Here is a 21093-nt window from a genome sequence, read left to right as displayed (position 1 = left end):
CCTATTGGCTCACTTTTACAGATTCCAACTCCTGCAGCTGACTGGAAGGCTCTGGCTTGCTTGCCACCTCCTGAGCGATGAGGAGAAGGGTTGCTATCTTCGTGGGGACACGCACAGACGCACCCAGATGTCTTCGAAGGCTTCAGCTCCATCTCTGCTTGCCTCTAAAGGGGCAGGAAGTGAGGGCCCACCCAGAGAAAAAACTTCAAGGAAGGACTCCAAACCAGAGGCTAACATGGGATGGTCAGAAGGCAAGTCAGCAGAGAAAAGACTGCAGAGAAGATCCAGCCAAAACCTCAAACTTTACCATAGTCCCCCAAGTGTAGATCACACAGCCATCGCAAGAGATCTCCAACGTCATACAGAGTCATAAATAAGCAATAGGCAGCCGCTGGTTTTTAGAGAACAGACTTTTAAGGCTGTAGACCACTGACTCCAGACTGTCCTTAGCTGGATAGATCCGGACTCTTTGCTATGTGGCAAAACAAGGGATGATGAGTGAAAAAAGTGGGCATGGGAGAAGGAGAAGCGGCTCCTGCCTCCCAGCCCCGTTTCCCAGTGGATATTCAGCAAGCTCCTCCATTCACCCGGACTGTTTGAGAGACTTGGCTTTGTCACCTGAGACTTCACTTGGTGACCTTAGTTAAGTCACTGTGACTGTGGCTAATAAGGTAAAAAAGTAACATCGGTCATGAACTTTAAGTCTTGCAAACCCCTCTATTCACAATCCCTTATGTGATTCTCATAACTATCCTGGAAGGTGTGTGCTATTATTGTCCCCATTTTACAGAAGATGAGACTGACCTTGAAAGAGATTTGGATGAATTGCCCAAGGTCACACAATCAGTAAGCCTCTGAGGCAGGATTCCAACCTGGAAGTTGGACGAAGGCTGTCCGGTATGCCCCCCCTGCTGCCATGATGTGTTAAAGATCTCTCCCAGTGTTTTATATGCCATGGCAAGGATCACAGAGCTAAAAGGGACCTGAGAGACCATTTAACCCAACTCCCTCATTTTACAGAAGAGGAAATTCAGGCCCAGAGAGGGGAAGAGACTTGGCCATCATCACAGAAGTGATTAAGGAACAAAACCAGCCATCAAAGCAGACATCCTTGGATTTCCTAGCAGCCTTCCTTCCAGGGCCGTGTACCCCCGAGGAAACACTTTATCTCACTCCTGCTTCAGCTTTTGGGATGATTTCAGCACCATCAACCCTTCCGGTGGGTTTGTGTCTGGATGTAGGCTAAGCTCTGGACTTTTATATTTCTTCTAGCTTCTCATAGGATTATAAATTTAGAACTGGAAGTGACCTCCAAGATCACCTACCCCAACTTCCTTAATTTTTACAAATGAGAAAACTGAGGCTTACAGAGGTGAAACAATTTGCCCAAGGTCACACAAGGTGACAAGTGACAACACCAAGATTCAAACCTAGGTTCCTACTCAGCCCTCAGACTTCTCACATCTAAAAGCACCCAGATCTTCATCTGGAAGAAATAAATGCAGCAGGACCAAAGAAGCACACGCCTGAAATGTCTTGGCATGAGAAATCTCCCCAATTTTCAGGGCAATAAAGGATAAATTATGACTCTCAGGACCTGGACCTAATACAGTTTTGCTGGGTTCATGCATGGGCAATAGAATAAAAAGGTTTCAACTCTGTGGCTCATGAAGACATATGGGCTACATAGACCTTGAATTTTCCAATAGAGAACTTGTTGAAATTGTTAGACACACTCCAAATTAAAGCTCTCCCCTAAGGTCTGTTCATGGTGTGGTGGTACCCCCTCAGTTCTCAGAGACTACTCAGGGGTACACAGGATCTCAAGGGTCCTCAAGAGCTAGGAGTCCTTAAATGTGGACCCTGTGGGGGAGGAGCATCTAAGATGCGGTGGGTAAGAAAGCTGGCTTTGGAGTCAAGAAGACCTGAGTTCAAATCCTGCTTCAGAAGCTTACTAACTGTGGACCCTTGGCAAGTCACTTCTGCTTGCCTCAGTTTCTTCTTCTATAAAATGAGGATGGTTAACAATAGTGCCAATCTCAGAAAACAGTTATAAGAATATGACATATTACATTGAAGTAGCTAGAAAATCTGAAGGTTAGCTATTATGTATTTGTACACTTATGCATTGTGTCTTTAACTATAGAGTTCATTGTTGTTTGACTACAACACTGCCTCAAGTTTCTGCCAAAGCTAAGCAGGTGCTTTTTGAGCCTAGATGCCCTGGGCATTTAAAAAACTTCCCTTGGCTTGTACCGTGGGGCAGGAGACATACCATATTCCAAAGCTTCTTCCAAAAGCCAAAAAAAGAATCACAGACATAGAGTCTGAAGGGACCTCAGAGCTCCCCCAATCTAACATCCCAGACCCATCACAGAGGGGCAAAAAGTATAGCAGCTCCCTGAATGCAAGGGTTTTTTTTCTCTTGGTAACCCCAGCCTCCAGCACATTACTTAGAACACAGTAGACACTTAATACATGCTTTATAATAACTGGCACTATTTGAAGAAACCAAGGAGCACGAAGAGGAAATGACTTATCCAAGATCACATGGGACATACATGGCAGAGTTGGGATTTGAACACAGACCATTAGATTCCAAGTCAACACTCTAACCATTATGAATGGATACTTTTAATAATTTTTTATGAATGACTTTGGGTTTCCCTGGTGCTGAGCACATAGTTTTGCAATGGAATCAGGCAAAGATATCCCTAACTGTGAGTTGTTTCAGGCCAGTCACCTTTGATGTCATGGTCCCTTTCCATCCACAAGTAATGTAAAGCAGGAGCCATTCAGGAGATGGGCTAAGTTGAAAGGGGTCGAGCAGTGGAGATTGACCTTGTCTTTGGAGTCTCATCAAAATACTGTTTATTTTATTTTTTTAAATATGAAGTAAACGCCCAAACCCATTATCCTCCAGCAGGCTGAGGCATGCACATCTTTCTGCCTAGCATATTTTTAGTCCTCTGTAAGGAGATGAAAGTTGAAGGCTGGGGAGGAGGGAGAATCTCTAAGCCAGGAAGAATTTTAGAAAGATCTGTGGAGCTGCTTTATTTTCATAGTCAGCCAAAAATGATGTTTTGTCTTGGGCATTTTTCCAGAGAAGAAAAAGGGAGCTCAAGGTACCTGGAAGAAAAGAGGTATGCAGTTTCGCTGTTTGTGACTGGTGTAAAGATGCTAATATGAGCAGTATTAAGAAAGGAGGTTCATTTTCAACCACAGAGGTTTTCCCACGAATGACCCATAAAATGGCACATCCATGTCTTATTACATGAGTCAATCTTCAATTTTTCTAAGAAATGAAAAAATCAGGTTCCTCTCTGGTGCCATTTGGGTAGGGAAAGCAGAGAATGGAAAAAAGAACAGGCAGACTGAGCGTGAAAGAGATGGAAGAGGAAGAGAAAGCAAAGAGATGCAAAGAGAACGAATGAGGTAGAGGAAAGGAGGGAGGAGGTGGGAGAGGGAAACAGACAAGGAAGTGGAGAGGCAGACAGGCTAGAAAAGAGACAAGAGGAAGGGGAGTAAAAAAAAAGAGAGAGGGACAAAGAGGAGGGGTGAGGGAGAGGAAAGGAGATGGGAGAGGCAGAGACAGAAAGACACAAGAGAAGGAAGGGAGAGACAGAGACAGGAGAGAGAAAGAGAGTCATAGAGAGAGATAACCTACCCCTGCCTCTCTCTCCCCAAGGGGTCTCTAGGGTAAAATGAACACATATCTGTCCTCAAGATCAGGTCAGTTTCTTTCCTTGACTCTGTCCCCACTTGGAAATAAAACTCCAGGAGTTTGTTTTTACTTTTAAAAAGGGCAAATAATGGAATCTCCAAACTCCTGACCAGCTTGACTTCCATTCCTGGGCAGACCATAGACCTTTGGCATCAGTCTGGTGGGGTCTATGGACGTCTCTGTAACAAATAAACATTGATTAAGTGCTTACTATATGCCAGGTACATATACAAATAAAAACAAAGACAGGGACTGCCTCAAGGAGCTTCCAATCTAATGGCCAAAAAAAGGACATAAAGGGAAGGTGAAGAGTGTAGGGGAAGGGGGCGGGGGGCATACCCAGCCAGGGCATATCAGAGAGATCCAGAGAAGTCCAAACTAGGGAGCTGGTGGGAAATGGCAATGTCTTTAAATACATAAAATAAACCACAGCCAAGTACAAGGTAGGGAAGGTGTGACCAGATCAGAGCTGAAAAGGGATGTCCTGAAGGGGACTGAAGTCCAGACAGGGCAGTGGAGCCCATGAAAATCAACACTAACTTGGCCACATTGGGAGAGTCAGGGTGAGCAGGCCAGTGGAGGCGATGATCCCACTGTTGTCTGCACTGGTCACCAAGGCTTAGAAAGAAAGGTGGCCAGGGTGGGGAGGAGCTTCTGAGAGAGCTGTGCCATGGCTGATATTATTTCCTATTTTACAGATGAAGAAACTGAGGCATAGAAAGACTTAAGTGATTTGCCTTTGGTCCCACAGCCAGGAAATAATGCAAGTCTTCCTGATTCCAAGTTCTTCGCTCTATCATCTATGCCATCTTGTCCAAGGAGGGATTGAAATTTAGGTCTTCCTGACTCTGGGCCCCATATCCTCTTCCCTACATATTCTGCCTCTCCTGAGGACAGATGAACTAAGTATGGGTGAGTAGGGCTAGGTGTCTTGGAGGCACCTTCCAGCTCAGAGATCTGGGATCCTGAGACTTGCCTCCTCTAGCATAAACAATGATGAATTCCTACCTAAGGAAGTCAGGGAGGAAAAGTCTTATTGGATGAGTAGCCCCTGGGGAACCTCTCCTGGAACCTGCCTACAGCTGTGCTGTGAATAATAGAGAACATAGAGAGAAGCCTCTTGAGGAAGCGTTTTCCACTCCTCCTCTTCATTTTTCCAAAATCTCCAGTCTAGCCTGTCATAGTAGAAAAAGCCTTGGATTTGGAGTGAGAGACCCTGAGTTCAAATCCCATCTCTGATGCTTACTAGCTATGTGACTTTTTTATAAACAATTGGGCCTCAGTTTCCTCCTCTGTAATTTAGATGGTTAGACTAATGGAGTCATAAGGTCCTTTAGGTTCTATAGCTGGGATACAGGGATGATGCCATCTTCAGATTTGGGGACATATCACTTGGATGCCCCAGCTAGCAGTATCCCTGGAATTTTAACTCTTGGGGCATCATTGCCTCTAGTGTGAGAAAGACAACTTGGAGTAACAGGCAGAGTCATGAAGACCTGAGTTCAATCTCTCCTCTGGAGCTCACTAATTGTGGGAAGGACCTAGCTTTCTTTCTTCCCCAGAGAGTGGTTAGAGGGTGAAGGCAGGTGTCAAACCTCTCTTGGCTGAAATCTTCACATAGAACCTTGGAAAGGGCCCTCTTCTAGATAATGCTTCCCCCACTTAGGAGTGCCCAGACAGCAGGACACCAAATAGCAGAGACCATCACACAAAGGTGTCTGAAACCATGAGAAGATGCCCTTCCTCTAACTACTGATGAAAATACCAGGTGTTAGAAAAGGATCAAAGGCTGAGAACTAGGAAGGACCTCAGACCTTACCTGGTTCAACCCCTTGATTTTATGAATGGGGAAACTGAGGCCCATAGAAGTAAAGAGGGTCCTTTGTTTTGTCATGAACCTGTGCTGGAGAAATCATCTCCTGATGGGCACCAGAGGAATGAGGGATCAAAGGGAATCTCTGAGAGTGAGCAGGGCCAGTGATCTAAATCAGGAACATCACCCTGAGTCATAACTGGGTTCAGGGATAAAGTCTCCTCTCAGCTCTGCCAACGATAGGGGAGATGCCCTCAGACACAAGCTCAGACTTCATGGGCATTCCAAAAGAAGGGTTCAGACTTCAAAAAGAGAAGAGATCTATGCCTATCTATGCCTATGTCTGGAGTCTGGCAGTTAGAGGGAGGATCGCAGGATTCAGACAAATCTGAGGAGCAAAACCTGGAATTATTGAGCCACTACCTGCATTTTGATAGTTCTGATTTTTCTCTGGGCCTCAGTTTCTTCACCTGTAAAATGGGGGAGGGGACTAGATGATCTCTGAGGTCCCTTCCAACTCTTGACCTATGATCTCCGACCTTTCCCTTATGAGGCCCCGAGCTAGGCTGTTTTCCAGCTCTGTCAAGAGGCTTTTAGCAAAGCCAGACCTCTTTGAGCAGGGGTGTTGTTTGTAGCCATCCTGCCAAGAAATTCTGTCCCTGCAGCATCTGGTGGCCAGGCCCCTCCTTCCACTGTATCGTGAATGTAGGTATTTCTTTTGGGGCTGGCATCCTGGGCAGGGGGCCAGTGTAGATGCTTCATCTTTCGTATTCCTATAGGAGCAGAACTTGTTTGTATGTGTTTGACTGTGTGTGTCTGAGAGAGCCAGGGAAGGTAGGAGAGATAGTCCTGTGCTAACCAAGGGACCAGGTGAGGAAGTGCTGCAGATGCTCAGGCCCATCTCACAGGAGATATATGACCTGTATCACCCAGTGTGTGTGTGTGTGTGTGTGTGTGTGTGTGTGTGTGTGTGTGTGTGTGTGTGTGTGTGTGTGTGTGTGTATACATATACAGATGTGGATGTTTACATATATGTGCATGTGTGTATGTGTATCTGCCTTCGGTGTTCCCCTTATGGGAGCCCCAAGAAGCAGCTCACCCCACAGTTAGACTGTGTAATAGGAAGCCCCTGGCCACAACCTAGGGGACGAAAATGTCTTGGTCACATATTGGGACAATTTTTCCTTGACCAGAGGCTCCTCACACTGGGAGGACAAAGTGATCAATAATTATTTGTTGATTAATTGATCAGTTAATGCTACTCCTATGACCCTGGGCAAGGCACTTGCCCTCCTTGGCCTTAGTTTCCTCATTTGTAAAATTAAAGGCTCTTCATTTCTTTGTTTGTCATGGGCCCTCCCCCCACTCACACCCCATCCCAGCCTTTGACAACCTAGTGATGCCTAAGGATCTCTTTTTAGAATCATGTTTTTAAATGCATAAAATAAAATATAGAGGAAAATTACAAAGGAAACTGATTTTATTGAAAGTCATTGAAATATGTCCAAAATAAGATCATGGACCCCATCTTAAGAACTTTTGGACAAGATGATGTTAAAGACCCCTTCAAGTTAAAAAGCCCTATGGAAATCTAAGCCTGAGAAGATGATGATAGATTTGGAATCAAAGAACTGGTTTCGAATCCCAACTCTCTTACCTGCAGATATAAATGACCTTGGGAAAGTCATTCATGCCTTGTCTGTGAAATGAAAGAGCTGAACTCAATAACTTCTAAGGTCTCTTCCAGGGCCAAATCTATGGTCTTAAGTTTCTTCAGCTGTAAAGCAAGGGGGTTAGACTGGGTGACCCCAAAGGTCTCTTCCTGATCTAAATGCAGGATTTGTGAGATAAATGTTTCCCATTTCAAACTCTTTTCTCTCCCTATCCTACCCCACTCCATTTTTTTAGCTTTTCTATGTCAAGGACTCTGAGCTGGGAGACCCACCAGAGCTAATCAAACCCAGCAGATTTCATTTCTAAGAGTTCTGATGACAGTTTATCTGGCTTCCAGAGAATTTTAAAATAAGTAATTCAAATAACATCAGGGAATCAAACGCAACTGGTGGGTTTTTCAAAAAAGAATTAAGAAGACTGGCTCACTCAGAGTGTTTACAGGGGTCTGGGAGGAGGGTAGCCAGCCTTGGTGTGGGGTTCAATACAGAGATGATTCTAGAAGAAACCAAGGAACTATTCAAGGACCCTGCAGCCTGTGTGCCTTCAAGGCTCCGGAGATATGAGCCCTTTGAGCTGACGATTGTCATCCACATTGTCCACCATCTTTGAGAGCCCCATGGCTAATGAGCTCCTCTGAGCATTCATTAAAGTCTTGGCCTTCTCTTAGCATAGAATATGCTGCCCTCTGCACTTGCAATCAGAGATGCCCTCACAAGTTCAGTTTGAAGAACAGTTATAGCTAACCTGTAGTTGGCATTTTTATAATTTGCAATGCGCTTCAAAAATGCTATTTCATTTTAGCTTTCTAGCAATTCTGCGATAGTAGTGCCATTATCATCCCTAACTTACAGATAAGGAAACTGAGGTAGACCAAGGCCATGCAGTGTTGGAAGCAGGATTTGAAATCGGGTCTTCCTGACTCAAGAAAACTCTTCTTCCTGAGTTCAAATCCAGCCTCAGACACTCACTAGCTATGTGACCCTGGGCAAGTCACTCAACCCTGTTACCCTCAGTTTCCTCATCTGTTAAATGGACTGGGGAGGGAAATGGCAAACCCCTCCAGTATCTTTGCCAAGAAAACCCCAAATGGAGTCACAGAGTCAGACATGACCAACAAATGGTTAAACAACAACATTCTCACTCCAGGCCCAGCTCTCTATCCACTGCATCACCCAGTTGCCTAAGGAAAAGAATAGCAGGGGGAAAAGGCCTCTGCAGACTTCATCCAGCATCTTTCCACCACATTCCGCTGGTTCTGAAAGGGCATCCTTCCAAGGTAATGGATGTGGATTAAATGAGTAGCCCTTTTGGTGAGGGGCAAGGGGAAGTTATAGGGGAATTCAGGCCCCAGCTGGGCCATCCCTTAGTTCCATGACCTTGACAAAATCTCTTTGTCTCTATGCCCTATTTATCTCATTCTCATCTATGAATAAGGGGTTTACTCTAGAATCAGATGCTGTTAGCCTGGAATCTGTGACAGTATTTTGATGACTGTATTTCATTATAATTGGTTTCCTTCATCTTTAATTTTATTCATTTGAGAAGGAATTCTGAGAAGGAATCGAGAGACTTCACTAGCCTGCCTGCAGGATACCAGAAAGGTCAAGAGCTATTGGACTGGGCAATGTCCAAGGTTGCTGCCAGTAAAGTGACAATGCTCAATCCACAGGTCAGTCTCTAACCCTCCAAACCCTCATCAGTGGCTAACTCCTCACCAGCTTCTTAGTTTTCTTTTAATATTAACAAGGCTTAACCTTCCAGGGTTAACAAAACGTCACGTTGAGGTCTCAGACAATGAAAGTTTATGCAAGGCAAGAAGGAGGGAGGGTGAAATGGGCTAGGAAGGAGGCCCAAGAGGAGAGGAGCATGGCCAGGTCACTCCTGCTCCATACTCTGGAGGAACTGTGGGCAAGCCCTGATCTCCCCAGGCCATAGTTTCTTCCTCTATACAATGAGAAGGTTGGACAACATGGGCTCAGATGTTCTTTCCATTTCTGGATATGACACAAAATCATTCAACCTCCTGGGCCTCAGTCTCCTCCTGTTATTTGCAAGGAGATAGACCTCTGAGGTCCTGTCTGGTTTTAGATCTACGATCCTCTGACCCAATACTCTTCTGAAATTTCTTTACTTCTCCATAGAAATCACAGTAAACTCCTTTGTAGTCTCTGTTACGTGACTAAAGAGCATTTGGGGGACAGGGGGGTGGAATACTTAGCGTTTGGACTGTAGGATACTAGAAATTGTAACAGACCTGAAGGAGGTCATCCCATCTCACTCCAGTGGGAAAGCCCTGTTTATAAAATGTAGGATTGTTCATGAATAGTAACTCTTCCCCAACCCTGAAGCATGCTAATAGTCTTTCGCTCTCTACCTTGTGTTCACAGCCCATTATGGTTAAAAGGTATTGAAATCTAATGAGATCCTTTTTGACTCATCCAACCAGCACTAGTGTCTTTGAAAGGTTACCTTCCAAATCAGCAGGATGTAGTGAAGACATGCTGGGCCTGGAGTCTGGAGAGACTGCTTCATTCCTCTAGGTCTCACTGTCACCATCTATAAAATGGGTATGTCAGTAGCCACAGTGCCTGCCTCACACAGTTAGGCTCAGTGAGAAAACACCTGTTGGAAAAGCAATTGGCAAGGCTTCCAGTGTTAGCAAAATGTCACCTCCTTAGCAGTTTTCTTCCACTTCCTTCTCTGGGCTCCACTCCTAACTCTCTGCACATCTTTCTCTACCATTGTACCAGGTGGGCCCCTTCCCCTCCCCTCAGTCTCAACTTTGTGTGTTGCCTTCCCCCATTAGAATATAAGGTCCTTTAGGGCAGGGGCTGTCTTATTTTCTTTGTAACTTGTGTAACTTCTATGCACTTGGCACAGTCCCTGGTACATAAGAAGTCCTTAATAAGACTTGTTGACTCATCAATTTATTAACAAGTCATTTAAGGAAATTTTGACATTATAAGTTAATTTACTGTCCTCAAAGAGAAAAGAATTGGCAAGGAAAATTTTTGTTTCTTTGATGCTTGCCATTCTCAATTCAGAAGAAGAGGTCTACCATTTTAACTTAACCCAGTGTCTAGGCATAAGTAATAGGAGAAAAGCTGGTCTGGAAAACCACTCTTCTTGAGTTTGGGGGGGTTTTCCTCTCCCATTATATTCTTTGGAAACGTGGGAAGCAGCCACACAACAGCAGGAGAGTCATGATACAGATGTGGGGGAATGGGGTTATGAGAGGTGACAATGAACTAAGGAATTCCCAGGAGACCATACTGTTGAGAATAGAACCTGGATGAGCCATGTGGCATTCTGGGCTGTTGACTGGGGGAGGTGTGTGTGAACTTTTATCCCTCCTCGTACCCTGACTTTGGGGACCAGTGAGTCACTGGAATTGCTTGTTTTATTTAGGTCCAGACCTGTGATAGCAGTGCTAGGGTATTATCATCATGGAAACTCCCACCTCAAGGGCTGATGGGCAGTTAACTTGGAGAGTTGCCTAAGAAACCACTGTGAGGCTGAAGTGAAATCAGAGGGTCACCCAGCTAAGAGTGATCCAGTCATGAAGATGATAACTATGATGACGATGATGATGGTGGTGATAATGATGACAGTTGGTGCCTCAGAGAGATGGCTGGCCTTGGAATCAGGCAGTCCTGGGTCTCTATCCTGTCATGCCCAAACCCTGGCTCTCTCATCCTAGGCAAATCACTGAGGGAGTGCCCGAGCATGAAAACCTCCAAGGCTCTCGGTTACAGACAAGTGACTGGTACACATTGGTGGCTTCCTCTGCTCTGCTGCCAAGTGATTTTCCTAAAGCACAAATCTGATCCTGTCCCCCATCCTCATTCTATATACCATGGTGGTTCCCTATTACCTCCAGGATCAAATGTAAAATCATCTGGCATTTCAAGTCCTTCCCAATTTGGCCCATTCCTATCTTTCCAGTCATCTGACTTTTCTCCTCTCCACTCACACTATGAGCCAAGAACACTGGCCTATTTGCTACTCCTCACACACACATTCCAGGGGCAGATGGGTGGCTCAGTGGATAGAGTGCCTGAACTCAAATGTGCCTCAGAAACTTGCTAGCAAGCTGTGTGACCCTGGGCAAGTCACTTAACCTCTGCCTTCATTTCCTCACTTGTCAAATGGATAGTAATAGCACCTACTCCCCAGGATTGTTGTGAGGATCAAATGAGATCATTGTAAAACACTCAGCAGAGTCCCTGCAACATGGTTCAGCATTTTAAAAATTCAATAGACATTGTTTATCAACAATGCCAGTATTTTAATAAAAGAATGGTCCTTTGGGGTCTCAGATCAAAGACAATCATGACTGAGAGCTCATTGGAAGAGGGGTGTTCCCAAGGGTACCAATCAACTCTGACTGATTAACAATTGCTGTTGTCTTCCTCCTTTGTTTTTGAAGAAGACCATGACATCAGAGAAATGATGACATGACTTGCACTTGACTTTGTTTTGAGTGAAGGAGGGCTGTGCAGGTCACCAACCTCACTTTCTCCTCCTGAGCCATCTGGGTCCAGTGATCAGATATTCATTAGAATGATTGGAAATATCCCCAGTTAACAATTAATGAGAGAATGAATATTACAGTGAGGGAGGGGCTGAACCTATTCAAATGAACTTCTATTGTGTCACTTACTTGGAAGTTCCCCCCAGCCTTAGGCAACCTATTGAGAGTTTATCCCCACCCAAACCTGAGGAGAGCCCAATGGCTTCCCCACCTAGGTGGGGTCTCATTATCAGTAATGTCCTCAAAGAGACTGAACTTTTGAAATCAGGACTTTAGGAAAAGGAGGTGAACTCTGAATCTCCCCAAATCATTGGTTCTTAATAACTATTCCTCTCAATAGTAAGTGCTATATGCATGTTCACTATTATCATTAAATATGTTTGCACCAACTATGCTCCATACTTCCTTCAAATCCCAGCTAAAATCTCACCTTCTACAGGAAGACTTTCTGACACACACACACCCCACAATTCTAATATCTATTAATTATTTCTTATTTATCATGTCTATGGCTCATTTGTACATAGCACCTGCAGGTTATCTCCCCCAGTAGACTGAGTTCCTTGAGGTTAGAGACTGCCTTTTGCCTTTCTTCAGATCCCAATGCTTGATAAATGCTTCTCGATTGACTAATCATATCCGTGAAATTGTGCGTCTGTTCTGAAATAATAATCAAAACTGGCATTTATAAAGTGCCTTGTGGTTAACCAGTCCCTACCTTCATCATCCCCATCTCTCACACACAGTACATGAGATTAATCCTTCACCAGCCAGAGTCAACATAAGCGAGAAAGCAGAAGGTAAGGTGAGTGAGATGGATGGGCTGGATTTGGACCAGGCTTTGTGTCTGATTTCTGTTCAGGATGAGATGGTGCTCATCGGATTTCTTTGTGCTGATACTAAAGATGTTTGTCTGCCCAGCTGGGAAGAGTGCTGCTTCCCCTCCCTGCCCCCTGTGCTGTTGATGGTCCCCCTGCCCCCTCCTGGGCTTTAGAGCACTCAGGTTACCATGGGGATCCCTTCCCCCGCTCAGGACCACATTGCTTTCTCCGGCTGCCTGCTTGATACCTTGCCAAGCTGGGGAGGGCTTGGAGTATCAGTAACAATGCCTTGCCAGGATTCAGCTGGAGGTAGAAAAATGTGGAATGCAGAGGTGAGAGATTAAAGGTGGGAGGGAATGGGAAGGAAGACCCTTTTTAGTATTAAACCCTGAAGGAAAACGAAGGGGAGAACAATTCTGGCCCAGTGAAGCCCCTTATTACTCACAGCTGTCCAGAGACAGCCTGATAGGGGAAAGGGCATCATATCTGGTCTGTGGGACAGTCACAAGTCACTTCAGCTCCAAGAGCCTCAGTTTCCTCATCTGCAAAATGAGGCTCCCTTCTGCCTCTATCTCCTATGATGCCTCCTGCCCCTCTTGGACTGTCTATATCAGGGTTTCTTAACCTTCCTATGTGCCACGGACCCTCCGGAAGTCAAATATGTATTTTAAAATCCATAGGTTTACAGAGAAAACCAATTATATATCGAAAGACATCAAATTCATTTTTAAAAATTTCGGAGAGAGAAAGAGAGAGTCAGTCAATCATGACCAAGGATTAAGAACTCTTACTTTCTCCAACTTGATCTTCTCCAAGATGAAGGTGGGAGAAGCAAGACAGCAAGGTGGAGTCACTTGCAGAGTCCAAAGTCCTGGACTCAGATTCTGCTTCTGTGATTCTGGGGAAATTACTGAACCCCTCTGTGCCCTGGGCAGCTCCTTAAGACTCTATGGTGCAAAGCAGGTGTTGATCTGCACCACAGACATCACTTTCTCCTATGGGAGTTTCCTAAACCAGTAAAGTCCCAGGTCTAATGCCTATCTTTAAGAGTAGAGCAATGGAGGATCACAAGTGTCATCTAAAGAGTAATAGACTTAGGGATCATCTAAGTCTCTCATTTGATAGATGAGGAAACTGAGGTCACATAGGTAGGAACAGAAACAAGATTTGAACCCAGTCCTTCTGACTCCATTTGAACTATATCTATATATTGATCCCTAAACTGTGTTGGCAAGTTGACCTACTCAAGTCACTTGACTTTCCCAAGCCTCAGTTTCCTCATTTATAAAAGGCAATTGGACTTCATGAATTCAAAGGTTCTTTTCCATTTTGTCTTTAGATCCATGACCCTGTATGTGACCTTAGCCATGTCTCTTTCCCTCTCTGGTCCTCAGTTTCCTTTTCTGTGAAATGAGGACCAGAGGGGAAAGAGATTTTGAGATCCCCTTCTTACTTGAAACCTTTAAACCTCTGATGCTAGTACTGGAATGGAGGGTCCTAAGCAGACTGATGATGGGTGGGGATGATGGGATGAGTTGTTAACCAGAAAACAATGACAAAAGGCAAGGCAGAAAAGAATCCCAGTACAAAAAAATGAAGGCTTGTTTTGCCTCTGTGTTTTAGAAAGAAAAGAAAGGGAGGAAGGAGAGAAGGAAGGAAGGAAGGAAGGAAGGAAGGAAGGAAGGAAGGAAGGAAGGAAGGAAGGAAAGAGAGAAGGGAGACAGGGAGAGGAGAGAGAGAATGGAGAGAGAGGAGGAGGAGGAAGAGGAGAAGGATGAGAAAGAGAGAGAGAAGAGAGAGAGAGAGAGAGAGAGAGAGAGAGAGAGAGAGAGAGAGAGAGAGAGAGAGAGAGAGTCAAACATGATAGAATCCAACTGAAGTGGAAGAACAGCAAACATTGTTTTGCACCGAGTGCCACCTCGTGGCTACCAGTCTTCAATGCAGTCCCCCATGTTTTTCCCAGTCTCTTTTATATTGAGAGACATTGTAAAAAGGAATTGTTTGCACCATGGATAAATGCAAAGACAAAAGAAGAGTTCTCCTGTCCACAAAGAGCTTCCACTCCATTGAGGATCTCCTCCCATTTTCTGACATTTCTACACCATATTCCAAAGTCTTCGTTGGTAATGTGTTGTGGGCCACTTAAACTTGTCTAAGATGGCACCTGTACACACCCCAGAACCCTAAAGAATGGACTTCACTTGATCCTCTCCACCAGGGGAGAGTATTTTTGCATCCTGAACCCCTTGAGCATCAGACTGATGAAGCATAACAACCCTTCTCAGAATCGTGTCCTTAAATGCATAAAGGAAATGCATAAGATTACAAAAAAACCCAATTATATTGTAATCATTATTACAATATTTTTTTAAAACAAGTTCTCAACACCTGGTTAAGAACACCTGTACCATGCCTTGATAACCTTCAGGCAAGAGGGCCTCTTGGCGTTACAGAATCAATTGTGGAAAGTATGAATGAAGAATGAATAATTATTGTTTTATTGAATCAATTAGCTCAAATGAACTAGATATGAAATGAATGAAAGCTGAAATGTGTTGTGATTAAAGAGAATTAGTCACAGCCCAACATTCCAACAGCAAGCCAGCTCAGTGGTAGTGCAGCTCCAGCCACTCCTAATAGGCATTGCTGAGGATGGGGGTAGAGAACATCCCTGCTTCCCTCCCCATGTCCTGTGACCACAGTAAAACCCCAGGACCTTTGTGTTTCCATCAACAACTGCTATGGTGTTCCTGGAGCAATAGTGGTCAATGACAGCGTCCCCATTGGAAAATGAGAGGCATGCTGAGGACAGGAAGCTTTGGGTCTTCCAAAAGGTCTTACCTGCGGAACCCAGTAGTGAGCAATGCCATGGGGTCTCCACAAAAGGAAAAAGGGACTACAAATAAACTAGAAACCATGACTTACCTTTTGGTCATCTGTTCTGTCTAAGAGTGAGCCTGCCCTCCCCAGGGAACAACTATGTATAAAGAGGGTGTCCCAGACTTTGGTGGGGAGAAGGGCTTTTGTACCAAATGTTTCTACATTGTCATTTCAGTAAGAATCTATTTCTAAAAGCTGATTAAGTGGCTGCCTAGTCATCATTGGAAGCCCACTAGATAGGGGCTTAGGAGCATGAGAAACTATCCTCAGCCCTCAAAGAGGAGTAGGAGATGGGAGAGTCAGAGTACCTACCACTCCTGCCATTTAACTACCTGTTTCATTAACACTTTCCAGATCATTCTCTTTATAATGATGGACCCTCTGCCTCTGCCCCACCCTCCCACGAAGAAGGACAGCAAAGCCAATGAGTATAGTGGCCACCTTTGACATCTGATGCCTCATTCACCCCTATTATCACTTCCCACTTCTCCACCAAGCAGAGGGAAGCATCTTTTACCAAGAGGTGGCCATGGTTAGTCACTGCATTGATCAGAGTTCTGATGTCTTTCTGGGTCATTTTCCTTTACAAATACAAATCTTGGCAGATCCTACCTAACCGAGAATGCTTGGAATAGCCTTTATGTAAATTGTTCTCCTGATTAGACTCATTTTGCTCTGCATCTATTCATATAAATCCTCTCATTTCTTCAAATTCTTTTAATTGTTCACTTCTAACAGCTCAATAGTATCCCACCACATTCAAATATCACAATTCCATGAGCCCATTTTGTTTCCAGGTTTTGACTATCACAAAAGTGCAATATAAATACTTTGGGCTGCCTGGGACAATCCCCACCTTGGGAGGTATGCCTACTGAGTCCAAGAATATGCACAAGCAGTTCAGTGACCCTTCTTATTTCCAGAGAGATCCATCATTTGCCAATTCCACCAACTCCAGCCATACTATGGCCCTTTGGGTCACCTACACTTGTCATTCAGTCAACTAACCTTTTAAAATATGGCTCCTGAGACATAAAATGACCCCATAATTTACAGCTAGCATTTAATATAGCACTTTAAGGATTGTCAAATGCTTCATCTCATTTGATTCTCAACATAACCCTGTGGGGAAGGGACTGTTATGAGCCCAATTTTACATATGAAGAAACTGAGGCTGAGATGTATGAGGAAAGATTTTAACCCAGGTATTCCTGAATCCAAGTCCAAGACTCTAACCATTGTGCAACCCAGCTGCCTAAGGTGCAATCATGTGGTTTGGCCTTGTGTATTTATTTAACAGGATCAATCAGGATATAGGACTGTAGGTGCATAAATTTGAACCTATAAGAGGCCTCAGAGGCTACCATTTTAAAGATGAGGAAACTGAAGTCCAATGATGTTGAGTGTCTTAGCCAAGGATACACTGTAATATATAATAAATGGAAAATGTTTGTTGACTGATTCATAGATGGATTGGAAAAGATCATCAACAAGCATTAATTAAGTACAGACTATGCCAGGCTCTTGGAAAACAAAGATAAAAACAAAAAAGCCCCTGCCCTCAATGAGCTCACATTGTCCTGGAGGAAGTGGAAGATGCTTGGATTGAATACTGAGCCAATCATCATTACTCCAGAGTCAGGCAGCTTCTATCCTGCCCACCCTGGCAAGAAAGAAAAGAGGGCTGAGGCAAATGTCAACACATCAATGAAAGGCTGACATGGGGCATGAGGATTCAGATCCAGGAGGGACCTCAGAGTGACATTATCTGGCCCCTCATTGTAAGAGGAGGAAAGGAGGATCCAAGATAAGTGACTAGACCAGTGTCACTCAGAGATAGAGCTGAGATTAGAAGACCAGTGCTCTGATTCCAGGGCTTCCATCATGCCACTAGACTGGATGTAACATGTAACTATACATTAACTCTGAGTTCATATAAAAAGAGAAAATAAGTCACATCATTAATTCAGTGGAGATGGAGAACATTCCACTTTGCACTAGATTTTCATTTCTAAATTACCATTTTTTTCTCTCCTAGTCCTTAAGTTGGGGTACCTCCAACCTCTTGCTTTTTTGGGCAAGTGACAATGAATCCAGTCACCACGACCAAGGAAAGAGAACAGTGTTGTCTGTGGGGAACACCTGGTCTCAGGCAGAATTCAGCACTTTAGAAAAGAAAAAAGAAAACAAATTTCAAACTCTCATTTCTAAAAGTAACCAATACAGTCTCTTTTCCATCAGGATCAAGTCTTCACCCATTTTATTTCCAGAGATCCAGAGTCTTTGAAAGGACTTAGTGATTATCTGGACCAGTTCCCTCCCTTCTAGACTAGGTCACCAAAAATAGGGGACAAAACCATATGGAATCTCTGAATACTGACAAAGATAATAAGATGAACGAAGATTGATGTTGTGCTTCCAATCCTGCAAAGTCCTTTACCATCTATGGGCCCACTGATCCAATCACAGATCCATTCATTTCATGGGTTATAAAAATGGAAGCACCTTGAGGCCAGGGACTGTCTCACCTTTCTTTTTCTGACTCCAGCACCTAGGACAGTGCTCAGCACATAGTTGTTCAACCTTCATCTTGAAGAGGACCAATGATATCAGGGGTGATGTTTTTACTTGCTCATGCATGAGATTTAAGTGAGGTCAAGTTGCATGAACTTGACAACCTCACTCTCTCTTCCTGTGTCATTTAAGTCCACTGGAAGGACAAAAGTCATGATGACTGGTGATGGTCCCGGATGCAGCAGTTGACCTTGTTGTCTCTGATGTCTGATCAAGCTCTAAGTGCCCCATATCACCTGCTTCAGCTGCCTTCATGGCCATTGGAACAAACTGTTCTCATTCATCCATTCCATCAGGGAAAATCTTCACATGCTTGAGGGTAGACATCCCCCTAACTCACTGACAGGTTTGAGACCCATCAGTAACCCTTAACCTGGTTTAGCCTGTCTGCCAAGACAGTTTTACAAATGTGTGGATGTACATGCTATAGCTTCTCATAGTCACAGATAAGAATTTGTGACAGGTGTACTGGAAAGGTGGATGAGCAGCCCTGAAATAGTCCTCCATAAACAACTCACAAGTTGTAGCCACGTAGTAGGTGAATGTTTGTTTCAATTCATTGATTCATTGTTGACAGGTCCTGAGTCAAAGAATTCCCTGACCTAATAAGGCATTGATAAATCACTACAATACTGTGCCAGTCACTGTAAGGAAAAACAGCAAGTTTTGTTGATGATTATGGTGGTGGGCATGGGGATGGTGGGCATGGGAATGATATGATGAACAGAAAGTGATAATGATGGTGATGACTCTAACCACAGTGGTGGTGATGGTAATGATGGACATCATACGGATAAGGGCAAGTGATTCCTATCTGCTTCATTCTCCAGGAATATAGAATGTCCCCAAAGTCTTAGCACAGTTTTAAGCTTTAATAGTTTTAATTAGCTTGACATTGTGCTAACACTTTGGAGACATGTAGTATTTAGTTCATCCAGAGAGAAGGGAAATCAACTTTTGAAGAAAAGGTAGATGAGAGGAATGAGCCCTTCGCTAGCAAGATTATAGGGTCAGATTGGTTACAAGACTAAGAAGCATCTTCTTCACAGACAGAGAATGTTCCTAAGTTGCTGATGCTTCCTGTGAGGTCCAGGGGCCCTGTCTGTAGCATTTAGGACTTTGGGTAGCATTTCTTCCCTCAAAGCAAAGCATCAGGTCAACAATGGTCCCATTAAAAATATTCAACTCTCCAGTATTCACATAATTCTTAGTTTTCACTTAGTGGCTATTCATATATTCTTGGGAAAATACAGCAGCGAAGCACAAAAACATCTCATTTGCCACCATCTTCCAAAGTTCTTCGAGTTGATGTGGAGAGAAACATACAATGAAGCATGGAATGTGATACATGGACGCCATCATTCACAGTGCTGTCTGCTTTCCACATTCTTTGTCTACAAATCAGGAACATATTTGAGTCTCATTTGTTCCCCATCTATCTTTTCTCCCATTCTTCTTACCTCCTAATGAGGGCAACCCCCAGTGATCCTCTCTCTACTTAAAACAATCTGATTCTAAGCCCAGAGCTCTAGTTGCTAAACCACAAAGAGAGATGTGACAAGAAGCATTTAACTCACTACTTAATAGATGGTTAAATGCTGAAATGTCACAATAAAACGAAGGAAATGTTTTATTTCTAAGGATAATGTTTACCCCTCTGGAGATTTGGCTAACTTTTTTTGTTCCTCTGTGCATACATTTTTGTGATAACAATGTTATTTAAACATCCATCCAGATTTTTATTCTTTACGGAGGCAGCTTTTCCCAGTATTTAAATTCCTCCCTGGTTGTAAATGAAATACTTTCCTAAACTGCATGATCTCCCTCAGACCACTAGCAAGGCCACAAGTTACTATTAATAATGTGGTACTATTTAGACTTTCAATTAATTTTTCTATTACTTTCAAATTAGTATCTTGAATTTGTAGAGATTCAAAAGGTATGCAAAATTATTTTAATATTTTCAATACTTATAAAATTAGGATTGTGATGGTTGTGGTGATGATAATATTTATACAGTACCTACTACGTGCCAGGTACTCTACTAAGAACTTCATAATTATGATATCATTCGATCCCCACAACAATACTGAGAGGTAGATGGTATTATTATAAATCCATTGTGTAACTTCCCTGGAATGAGTCTACCTTCCATCTATGCTGACTCTGACCCCACTGGGGCACATTCAATCATCTTTAAGAGGCTAGAAAAAAATGGCCATCACCCTGCAGTCAACCTCAGAATTAGCCTCTCTGGATGTCACTTGGTTATCCTTCAATGAGGATACATAAAAAACTACATGATATATATGCAACTATAAATAATACAAATGCTTATTCCTTCCTTCCCTTCCCAATAAGAGACAGAGAGATGACCCTGATCAAGCCCACACTCATAACCTTTCTAGTTTAAGGAACGTGCCAGCGTTTCTGTCCTGTCAATTCAATTCATTTGATTCAGTCAGTCCAGTTCAGTTTAACAGGCGTTTATTAAAAACCCACTATGTGCCAGGATAGTATACTAGGTTCTGAGGATACAAAGGCAAAAAAAAAAAGTCATTGTAGGGAGAATGAGAGTCAATTGAGGTATTACTCAACAGTCTGAGTGACATGGGACCCCCTCCCACCCTGAGATATTAGGACTAGAGGAATGGATGAATCAATGAAAGCCAATGAAAAAGATTTTTTCAATCCCTTATTGTGTGCCAGGCATTGTGCTAAGGACTGATGGTTCACAGACAAAAGAGAGATCATCCCCATCCACACGGAGTTTAGGTTCCAACAGGAGAGAAGGATGAATCCAGAGTCTGGAAATCAACAATCCTCTGAGCCTTTCCTCTAGGAAGGATTCTGGAAAACCATGGACACAGACTACAGAGTATAGGGAGAGGCTTCAGTCCTCATTGATCAAAAGAATATTCGCACCAATGAAATTAGATTTGTGCTATTTGGTCCACAGAGAAGAAAAAGAATAGCCAAGTGGATGGTGCAAAGAAACAAATCTAGACTTGATCTGAGGGAAAGCTTCCTGAACAGGCAGAGCCGTCTAGGTGCTGCCAGAACTGGTGGGATC

General features: G+C 43.6%; 1 long non-coding RNA gene across 2 annotated transcripts; it reads right to left on the bottom strand.

The window, feature by feature from the left end:
* Positions 1-2664: 2664 nt before the first annotated feature.
* Positions 2665-12700, bottom strand: LOC140525342 (uncharacterized). 2 transcript variants are annotated; one of them, XR_011974006.1, is made up of 5 exons: positions 12464-12700; positions 9681-9833; positions 7195-7314; positions 3668-3903; positions 2665-3129 (listed from the first exon to the last, which is right to left on the bottom strand). It is a non-coding gene; the product is annotated as an uncharacterized lncRNA (long non-coding RNA). The 2 variants fall into 2 exon arrangements; XR_011974007.1 differs by having other exon boundaries at positions 3795-3903.
* Between the last annotated feature and the right edge of the window lie 8393 nt (positions 12701-21093).

Source organism: Notamacropus eugenii, chromosome 2 (assembly GCF_028372415.1).
Source record: "Notamacropus eugenii isolate mMacEug1 chromosome 2, mMacEug1.pri_v2, whole genome shotgun sequence".
Lineage (NCBI taxonomy): Eukaryota > Metazoa > Chordata > Mammalia > Diprotodontia > Macropodidae > Notamacropus > Notamacropus eugenii.
Note: the sequence above shows the minus strand (reverse complement) of the source record. Positions and strands in the feature narration are given on the sequence as shown.